Below are 12,117 nucleotides of genomic sequence, written 5' to 3' on the forward strand. Positions count from 1 at the left end.
CGACTGGCGCACGCTACGTTTATTATATAGTCATATTCAAATTAAAACAACGACTAATGCTATTATAATAAATTACTTTTTTTCCCGACAATAATGACTCCAAAAGTAAGTTAATACCAATAATTATTATTAAATACGTACTTGGAAGTGGCCACATGGGTACCACGAACTCTGAAAACCCCAACTGTTATAATGGTATTACATTATTATAATAATATCCAAACAAAGGCACGAATAAAATAAGAACATATAATCATAAAAGTAAGTAACTAGACAATTATTCCAGAAAAGTTGAAGGGCTAAATAATATGTTAATTTTTTCACTGCTATTTTGGAAGTTATTTAACATATTATTAAAACAAAAAAAAAAAATGTTATTGGATGAGTGTTTGGATATTGTTTGGTGATTTACAACCCCTTTCCATTGATTGCACCTATACGCTTATGAATCCATGAATCCTCGCCATCACGAATTACAGTTTTATAATGATTATTGTCGATAAGTAGCTTCTGCAAATACTATAATCAATATAGTAAAATATGGAAATGTGAACATTATGCATCTATAGTTATGATAGTTATTTTAAAACGCGAACAATGAACACATAATAATACAACGATAGAACTATATTATTTTTATTATCGGTAGTAAACTATAACGCTAAATACGGTTATAATAATACATGTGTGTATGGTATAAATAATTGACGCTGCCGATGGACAAATATCATCACGTGCGTTTGATGTAATTGTTTTAACAACTTGCGTTTATTTTTATGGTCGCATGTGTTCGATATATTATTATTATTACTTTGTGAAGCACCACCACCGCTGCTGCCGTTGACATAATACCTGCCAGATCGATATGTTATCGTAACATTTAATACGTAAAATAATTTTAGTCACATTTATCAATATTATTTAGGTATATAACTGCGTAAATATTCAACGATATCAATAAATTGTTTTCGGAAAAAAAAAACTACTCAACTATAAACAAACACTTCACACGATTATTTTTTTATGTTTGAAAATACCTATATGTACGAATAATTAGTTTAAATATTCTGGCAAACATTTGAAACTCAAACTTAAAATTTGTTTGCTACTAGAATAGGTAATTTGATCGGCTAATAATGTTTCAATAATAAAAATGTGTTTTTTTCCTTAAACTTTCTTCAACCTCAAAACTGCCCACGGACGTCTCCACGAGACTAATCAGAAACTCGACTAAAGTTTTAATTTTTAAGTCATTTGTAAATACGGTATCACAAACCCCACAGCTGGGTTTGAACTAAGCGTAAGCCTCATATTGGAGATAGTTAAGTAATCCGATAGTGAATGCATGGGAACACATTTCAGATCAAAGTGGAGCGAGTAAGCTATTGGTTTTAAATCGGTGATTTATTTTTGTTCCCGTGTTCACATTTCTAGGTAGAGAATGTGCACGAACAATATACAATATTTGTATAGCGCTTTTCAATTTCCTTATTTCTTATATTAAAAATAATTTTTATTACGAGGATCATGTGGTTGGTCACAGCCACATAATATATTTCTTGTACAATATGACAATAATATATACAAGCATATTTCAAATCGTATATTGTATATTTTACGATTAAATATTTATGTATATATATATCGATTAGCTTATATATAAGTGCTCGAGTATGCATGAGTAGAAATTTCGTATGTGAAGTGACATTTCAACTTTAATATGTATGTTTACTTTTTTTTTTTTTTGTAAAATGCACTGGACGCAGTGAACCGAGCTCGGTTCAAAAGTGTTATTGAAATGTGTAATGAAATCACCACTGCTCTCAAATATAACAATTAATAACATATGCCATTATAGGAATTTTTACACTATCTAACGCTGCGGAGAGCGGATCAGCAGATACGCGATGCGAAAGCAGTCTCGCTGACACATTTACAGTGCTCAAACAAGTCGTAACTTATGCACGGTGTTTTATAAATATTTAACTAATTTGCAGCCATCGGATTATCAGAACTTTCGAACTTACTGCTCTCCAAATCTGGCTAATCATTTCAGACGAACTGCTACATTTCATCAGAATAAATTCCAGACAAAAATATTTTGGCACCCCACTGAAGTAAGTATACAAGCTATACATGCGTAGTTGTACTGGTTGTTATTGTAGTAAACGACATATTTATTTAATTTATGACTTGTAATTGAAACTAAATTCATGAGCACGAGCGATAGGTAAGTACATTTTATGCACGGTTTACATGTACTAAGTAGTACCTAAGACACGGGTGTACATAATTATAATATATTAGACAAATTGTATAATCCAAATTTATATTTTTCTATGTTTAACTTAGAAAATCCTCAGTGTTCATAATGGTAATTCCACTGCCCGGCTGCATATATAATACGGGTAAACACTAAACAAGCCGTTGAAAAGCCCATAGAATTGATCCGATATACTGTAACATCCTCTTTTCACTGGTCCAAATTTTTGGACTTCATAAGTGCTAAATATACGTCTATACGTGATAAAAATATTGTCACTCACATAAAATTATTCCTAGCGCTTAGCTGCTTTTCTCAAGAATAAATATTTCCATTATTCTATTTATATGTTTACTTTTAACTATTTAAATGTGTGTTGACTTTCATTGAAATATTATATAGCTGTAGTTCAACAGTGCATTACGTGTGCTGTTATTCAAATAGTTGTAAACATTCACACTTTTCTGAAAATCGCACACTATACCACTGCAAGAGATGCTTACACTTTTAGTAGTAGAACTTTATAGGTATATTTTTAAATAAATAATTTTAAATTCAATTTAAGTCATGATCAAGTTTTGTTGATAAAAAGCTATATATTATAATATGACATTGATGGTATTATTTTAAAATAGTATTGTTATTTGTTGTTAATCTAAAAGTAAAATCGTTGGCTTCGGGCGTTTTGGTCATCTGTAGATAACAGACCGACAATACCCGGTAAAATTTCCGCCGAATAGTCATAGAACACGCACAGGTCATCAATGAATTTCCTATAAATATGAGAAAGATTGCGTATTTACGTGTGTGTAAGCGATTCCATTTCCCTTTACTATTATGACATTATGTATAATATGAAACTATTACATTTTACAGTATTTTAGAGTATAATAGTAATTAAATTGCAATTTTATAAAAGGTGGTAGTTACATGACCAGTCATTGTGATATCAATCGACATCGTGTTATTATTTACTCGTTGCGTTGATGACACGTCACATCATGGGCTTGTCATCGGCCATCGTCATTCATCGACTTCGAAGTTTGAACTATTATTATTACTCGATACTCGAAGGTCTTAATATAGCAGCTACGATCAATTGTTTTCGAACAATATTTTTATTTTAAAATGGTTTCATGTTGAGTGATGTTGAAAAGTAATGTTGTTGATTTTAGTGGGTAAAAACAGTAAAACAAATTACGAGCCGCTTTCTAGAATTAGTAAAAATAGATGGAGGTTCTACGGTATAATTTTCGGTAATTGCTTACACCACTGCTATACATCATTTCATGCTACTGGATTGCCTATATTATGGCGTGAATATATCTTAAAAATGCACGTAGGTATATAATTTTTTAACTATTTTCCTTTTTTTTTTTTTTCATTCTAAAAAATAATGTGTGTTTAACAATAATAATAATAATACGCGTTTTTAAATCTTCCATGTGATTCACACGTCTAAAACGTTTATTTATAAAACATAAATAATTACTTGTCGGTGGTATGCATGTTACCCTATTATTAGGAAACGTATAATATGCGTGTGGATAATATACTGTTCGAGTTGTGTGCATTTTAAACGAACGCTTTACGATAAACGTTCTTTTTTCATCCGCGTTCACCACTACAAATTTTTAATTTTTTTTAATTTATACTATTTAACACGCTACATCCGTTACTACCGAGTAGATATTTTGTTCAATCTTTCTTTTTTTACATCATTCACACATATTAAATATTTCTCATACAGTTAAGACTTAAGTCTATTCATTATATGTAATTTGACATAATTATTATGTAGGTAGTTAAAATTAACCAAAAACTATTATATATTTAGAAAATGTAATTATCAGCTTGTTACGAGTATAATATAATACATAGTTTCAGATTGTTAGTAGTTAATGCGTTTATATCGTTAAAATAGATTATAACATACGTGCGACGTACGACTACAATATTGTTATTATTATTGATCATATTAAATACATCGACGTCTAGGTCATTATTATAAGGATGTTGAGTTGGGTTAGGTGTTATTTACATTTTTTTTTAAATTCAATTATATAATTTTGTATTTTTTTTTTAGAGTATAATTGAATTGTATATGCTCTGTGGGTTTGGTCTTAATGGTTGACAGATTTATTCGGACATGTTATATTGATTGCGATACTGGTTGTATTTGTGGCATTCTGTGATGATGATGTGATCGACCGTTAGAAGGACGCTGCATGTGTCGTATAATGGTGGATAGGTATGTATTCGGAGTGTGTTTATTATGGTTCCCTCTTTTCTATTGAGTTTGGGGTTTTTCCATAGGTTGATATTGTTTTTAATTTTATTGAGTTTAGTGTTGAGTTTTTGTTTTAGTTAGGAAGTTGTTTAGTGATATTTTCAATATTGGATAATTCGATTTCAGTTCGATTGGGTAAGTACAAATTACATAGATCTAAATTTGTTTCATTGAGGTGTACCAAAATGGCGATAGCCTCAAGATGGGTTTTTATGTTTATTGTCTTGACATAAATTGCGACACCACCACTGGCTCTTAAACCATTAATTCTATTTTTAGTGTATAGTTTTTCCGTAGTGATTTATAGGATCGCGGTCAGTAAAATTTGTTTTCTTGTCAACATATGAGATCAAAAGAGTGCTCAATATTAATATATTTTTTTTTAAATCTAAGATTTAAGATAAGATCCCATTGTATTAATTTCGTATTTTGCGTTTTTTTTTATTTTTAAGGTTCACATTCACTATGGTTTAACTTAATTTAATTTGTATTTATTTGGATCTGGTATGAACATGTTTTACTCCTATTCATATTGGATAAAAAATATCCGTTATTGATGAAATTTGTCATGGTATACCGACAACCAGTGTAATTACTTGTTAGTACCTAGATTACATATCTTTTTCGCTGTTTAAGGTGAGCATATTATGCTGATATTGCTATCGGGAGCTAAGAAATGCGAAAAACACGTATGCTTGGGTCGGTGGTCAAACACGTACTGTATTATCATTATTATTATTTAATAAATATATACGATTATTATATCAAATTAAAATATTCCACAAACTCTGAACCAACTCAATTTCTGTATTCACTCTCGTTTTATGATATATACGTGCTAAATATTATTATATAGACATTTTATTAAATAACACCATTTTAATACTTTAAAGTTAACATATTATATTATATCATACACCATTCAATCCAAGTATTGAACACACTCTATATAATAATATCGTTGTTCGAAACGATTTTGTAAGCGATACGTTGACGTGTTTCACGGGTGCAGTACGTCGTTAATTGCACTTTACAACAACCCCGACGTAATAAACTCAATGGTTGATCGATTGTGGTGTGTGTATGACGTGTGTATGTTCGTGAATATACTCTGGCGACAACGGGTTTAAATGCACAGGAGGGATTTACAACGTGTATATTATATAATTTCGCTTATATTAAATTAACACGCCTTTACTTTTTTTTCATACATATTATTTATATAATATGCCACTTCTTTTTCCTCCACGTTCCGAGTATACCAACACAGAGCTATTGATCGATTGACTTGTTTATTTATTATTCACGTCATAGTTTTTCGACAAAAAGTTCAAGTCTAAAATCCGTTAGTCACATCGTTTATTATATTTTGTATATTTATGTATAATATGAGTGTGTGTAAATGCGTTGTTAAATTATATAGACATTCTTCCGTCTCAGCGGGCGACCTTTCCGAGCTATTTTGAAGCTAAATATATTACTTTTATTTTATACTTATAATTCTTATACGTATATATTATGATACCTACAGTTATATTATTGTGTTTATAGGATGTGCACCTCCTGCAGAGTACAACACAAATATTTGATTATCATATCAATGTATAATACCTATAATGATATTTAAACAACGAGCAAAATACATTTTGCTAATATACATACCTATGCAAGTTTTAGTATGTTCACTATATTGTGTAATTAACGAGAAAAAAATTGTATGCCTATGAGTGGATCGTAGAAAAATTGAATTATTGTTTACTATTATTTTTTTTTTTTCGTAAAGATTTACGTTTTGTGATATTGAAAATAAAATCAATGTTATATGTTTGATATATGTATTCGATTAATGTAATATACGTCATAATGTATGCATGAAAATCGACCGTTCCGCAGCAGTTATTATTAAACATTTTATTTTACTCTATATTATAGACTATACCAGTGGTGTACAAAAAATCTATTGATAGTTTTATAAGTATATATTTATTTGTATACATTGGTGTATATATAAAATATGTTTCACATATTATATGGATTGGAGTGCCGCGAAAATTTGGTAAGAGATGAAGTGTGCCACATGGTTAAAACGGTTGAAAACTACTGGTCTATACCATACGCACGTATATTTATTTATTTGTTTTCCAAATTAATTTGTTATACACAGTAAACGTATTAAATAACGGCTGTGCGTTCAAAGAATTTGTTCATACACGATATACAAACAATTGCCAAAGCGACACGGAATGTAATTTTATTGTTTATTGTCAATAATATTATCAATATCGGTTAGTTTATCAGTGATCATGAAATATTCTTGTTGCTAGTATACTCCATAGTGTTGAAATATATAAGGTTGGGAAATGGATAGTATCTCGAATCATGACATATTTTTACTCAATTTTCGAGTACCTACTTCATAAAATTAGCTTGTCGAATGATGCTCAAAACATTAAAAATAAACTTTGAAACGATCATTTTTTTTTCTCTAAGAATTAATATTGTTTCTAAATACAACTATAAATAGTATTAATTACTATTTACTATTTAGTATACTTGTATGACATAGTTAAATCAATTTAATTATTATAATTAATTTTATTTAAATTTATCGACTATTGAGTATTGAGTACTTAGTATCGCGATAATGATTTTTAAGTATCTTGGCCATCCATGCCCATAGAATATTATGCAAAGTATAAATAAATAAGATAAAGGCTGCAAAAGCCGTATTTATGGTGTAGTCGTGTGATGGTATTTAAAAATATGAAAAACAAATCATAACAAACGACTCAAACTCGTTGCGTTTTTGGAATATTCATCGTCGTTGTCGACTGGACCATACTGAGTGAGTGGGTGGATATACTCTTGGGAAACCGACGCACCGAGTTCCTCGGAACATTCGACCGAAAAACCACGGAGATAATATCTCTTAATCATCCACTGAGAAATTAATGCTCCTCCCACCCCTGCAGTGCTCTACAATAGGCCCGGCGGTGGTGGTCAGCATAAACTCCCTGCAGTGACATGGTCAGACCCAACTTTTCTGCCTTCCGACTTTCACCCCAACCACCTCCGCCATAGCTGCCATAGTACAGAAAACTAGTCCAATTTGTCGCGGTCCCAGGCCTTAGTGCACAACTATGCCGGAACTCGCTCATTACGGTCAAAGCGTTTTGGTGTTATTGCCAGAATACAAGTTAGAATAATATATACCACCGCCTTCGTTCCTACGTAATCTCTCCATCCACTACCACGGCAGCCTTTTCGCTCCCGAGATTTTCGTTTTGCGCGAACCGCGCCCTGAAAAACGGCTCCGCCGATCGATATGATGTAGTCATTGTACGAACATAATACCATGTATGAATGTGCTCGCTCACACGCAGCGATATTGTGATGTTAATAAAATATCATACACATCAGTCTTTCATAGCTTCGGTGTTTCTCCCTTATTGTCGAGGCTCGTTCGCACAATAAATTATAAAACATTATAATAATATGTGCGTTTATACATTTGTAGGCCGCCGATAGAAATACAATATAAATGTGCATTCACAAATACGATATCCGAAAATGAAACCAAGTCACAAATCATCGTCAACTATAATATTATGTGCCCGACTATTCCCAATCACATGTATATTCGTATCACGTAGTGTCGGGGACACGCATTTTGTTTTACATAATATAGTATAATAGTTAGGTAAGGTTAGGTTTAGTTAGGTGAGGTTTCTATTAGTATCACGGTTTATTCTAATATATATGTTACGGTAAAAGTATACAATTTGGGCGTTTTCTACAATGCCCGATCGCTATAGAAAATGGTCTTCGTATATTGGACAATATAGACCATATAATATTTAATAGTAAAGTATTGTCAAAATCTCAGAGCCAGATTAAGCAATGATTATTATTTGCAGATTTGGATTAGTTAGTGTATTTTTCATTTGTTCTTATCGATTTTCTTACATTGGGACAGTCCAAATATTAAATATGACTGTAATGCTTATCGTAATACTGTAATCGATAAGACATTTTACCTATACTAATTAATTCTCGTAAAATTAACTTTTTAATAACCATAAATTGTTTGTATAGTACAGTTCAATTGCGTTTAATATAATTTAAATATGGAAAATTGTAATGCAGATTTAAATGATTTCTTAAAAAAAAGTTCAAATATTTCATTTTTGATAAAGTTAAAAAATAATCGATTAATTTCAAACATATACTTCAATTAAAGAATAACCAATAAAAAAAGGAAGCCTATGATTATAAATATTCAAAAAAATACGACGTATTAAAATTTGCCGATATTAACAAGTTAATTTTACCAGTATCTGAAAACAACAAAATTAAATATTATGTTTATAATGAAGAGATTTGATATTTATATATAATATATACATTATATACATATATATATATATATATATAATATTATACATGACGTTAATTTATCGATTGGTCACGGTGGCCGAAACAGAATGGAACGGGAGGTAAATAAAAAATACAAAAATTTTACTAGGGATATGATTAATATGCTATACTTAAGTAATTATGAATCGTGTCAACAAAAAAAAAAGGAATCACAGCTAAGAAAGGGTTAGTGATATAACCGATTATATCTTCTGAGATGAATTTTCGCTGTCAGTATCACCTTATAGATATACTAGCACAATCGGATGGCGAGTATATGTTTATATTGGTTTAAAAATATCACATCACAAAATACGTACAAATTTGACTGTTAAAATACAAACGTGCTAAAAAAATGGTTTACGTATTATTAGACATTTTCACAACTTTTGGAACACCATCAATTTTACAATTAGATAATGGTCAAGAATTTGCAAATCAGGTTGTAACTGAAATATGTGCAATGTAGCCAGAATCTAAAACAGTTCATGGTTACACTCATCACTCATAGAGCCAAGGCTTAGTCGAATGAGCTAACCAGGAAATTTAAAATATCTTTGCTACTAGGTTAAAGGATAACCATACTAATAAATGAAGTGAGGAAATAAAATATACTCAGTTTATGAAAAACCGTTCATTACACTCCGGAATGAAATGTTCACCTTACAAGGCTAGGTTCGGTACAAATACTAAAATTGGAAAAATTAATATATATAATATATTATAATTTAAAAACTGAAGAAAACTTCGGAACAGCTTTGAATTCTATTTCCACTACATTAAACAATGACTACATCGAAAACAAGGAGTTACCTGCCTAGTATAAAATAATAATAAATTTTGATTATAATTTTAGATTTTTTGTAAATAATGATTTCTCATCGAGTAATAATTATGTAAATAAAATTACTCTATGTTCTTGTTTTAGTTGTTTTATTATAGCTATACCTAAAACAATAAAATCTATTCGTGACAATAGAACTGAATCGCTTAAAAATGTATAAGCTTAAGCTATTAAAATGAAACAAGATTCTGAGAATCGATTCCGTCCCGGAGAAGTTGGTCAGTCAGTGACGGTTAAGATTCCAGACGTCGATAGGTCCAATAGTGATTTTAGAAACATTATTGGAGTTATTCTTTCGGATGACTACAAATATTTTACTTTCATTATAAAAATTCCAGATAAAATAATAAAATGTATTTATTATATCTTTGCAGTTAACAATAATATGTACGAAATCGGGACTAAGGGAAGTTGTCTTTCAACTTTATACAATAAAAACCAATTTTTTATGGATTTGCTAAGAAAGATTTCTGTAAGTCGATGATGTGCCAAAATCAAAATTTTACTCCGAGATAACACGGAAATTTTCCAATTTGGGTGGTCAAGGCTACGCTCGATGTGTGTACAAAAATGTAAAACACAGAATTGCAATAAATTGCAAAGCAGCTGAGCATTAAAATGACACGGAAGTAGTACATTTGAAAATAGGTAATATAAAAATAAATATTATAGTATAAATATATATTATTCATTAAATTTTTACAATACTTTACTATTAAATATTATATTATCTATATTTCCCAATATACGAAGGCCATTTTATATAATGCTCAGATATTGTAGAAAACGCCCAAAATGTATATTTTTCCCTGAACATATACCTATATAAAACGGTAGTGACTAAACGAGTAGGTTTATACATGACATACATCATGACCTAATTGTGTTAATTTTTAAAATGATATAGTTTTTAATTCAAATTATTATTACGCGTCATATTATTGATAAAATACACAAATAAACTGCTTCCTATTATCTTCGACCATTATGGAAATTAATAAAACGATGGAGATATTAGTATATCGTAATATCTTAGTTGTTATTTATAAGATAAAGTGTTATGAGTGTTATGATTGTTACAAACCACCGCATTGGGTTCAGTTTAATTATTTATAGTAAAGAAGGAAAACAATAAGTTTTCAATTATAGATTACAAGGACCTCCGTGAATAAAATATACTGTAGAATACTATGTAATATTACGATAGTAATTCAAACTAACGTATATAGCCAATATCGAATAATATCGGAGGACTGTTGTCTGACTCATAAACAGGGGTCATACGTAAACGGTAAACCACATTTGGTGCGATAAATCATTCAGTAATTTGTCGAGATTGTGTTCCGCGTCCCACTGATGGTCGTGATAGGAGTTTAAGACGGTTATAAGATTGTTAGGTTAGGTAAATTATTATTATTATTAAATTTTTATCGGAGCGGAGATTATTTTTATTTTTTTTTCAAAGCGTTTAAAAGAGACTTATTTTACATTGTATAATGATAGCTGTTCAGTCAGTACCAAAACATAAAATGGATAAAGAGGGCGACGGATTTATTTAATTAATTAGTAATATTGTGTTAAGGTGTCGTGTCATGAAACAAGTAGTGTATAGTGGACAAGTTACTCTGAGGTACGTGAAGTTAGGCGGGACTCATAGAGCACTAATCCCTTATGTATCAATAATATTCAGTGCTCGATTATAGTACTTTCAGAGTACGTATATCAAAATTACAACTAGTGTTCGATGGGTAAACTAGAATTATTCACTTTCGTGGAAACTTCGCACTAATAACTACATGCCGCGGGGACGTGAAGAACACCAAATAATATCGTAGGCCTTAAAGTACGCAGGTCTCGACTGATTTCAGCCGCAAGCACAAAGCCATTGCCGTCTATTCCATTTTGAGTATCTATTATTTAATTATATTACATAATAGTTTGGCAGAAGTCAAATTCACGATTTCCGTCGGGTAATTCAGCGATAGATTCGTCTTATGCGTTGTTAGTATATTATTTTATAAGACTATGCTAAGCATATCAGTCTATTATAGTGTACTTACTACACATAGGTATATTATAATAAACATAATAATATCTAGCTGTATAATTTAGATGAACATAATAACACGAAATACTTGTATATTAATCCAATCTCCGGTATGAAATAGATCGCGAGTTGTAATATTATATTATCTAAATTCCAAAGTAATTTACTACAAAAATGATATAAAAGCTGTGCTTAATAAACAAAATCGAATTCCTCGAACGGTATTATCATTATATGACTAGTTATATAGGATGACA

General features: G+C 30.3%; 1 protein-coding gene across 1 annotated transcript in view; it reads right to left on the minus strand.

Moving 5' to 3' along the window:
• Positions 1-12,117, minus strand: part of LOC113556860 — a 503,097-nt gene that overhangs the window by 253,800 nt on the left and 237,180 nt on the right. The window lies entirely within an intron of this gene.

This window comes from Rhopalosiphum maidis, chromosome 3 (assembly GCF_003676215.2).
Source record: "Rhopalosiphum maidis isolate BTI-1 chromosome 3, ASM367621v3, whole genome shotgun sequence".
In the NCBI taxonomy this organism is placed as follows: domain Eukaryota; kingdom Metazoa; phylum Arthropoda; class Insecta; order Hemiptera; family Aphididae; genus Rhopalosiphum; species Rhopalosiphum maidis.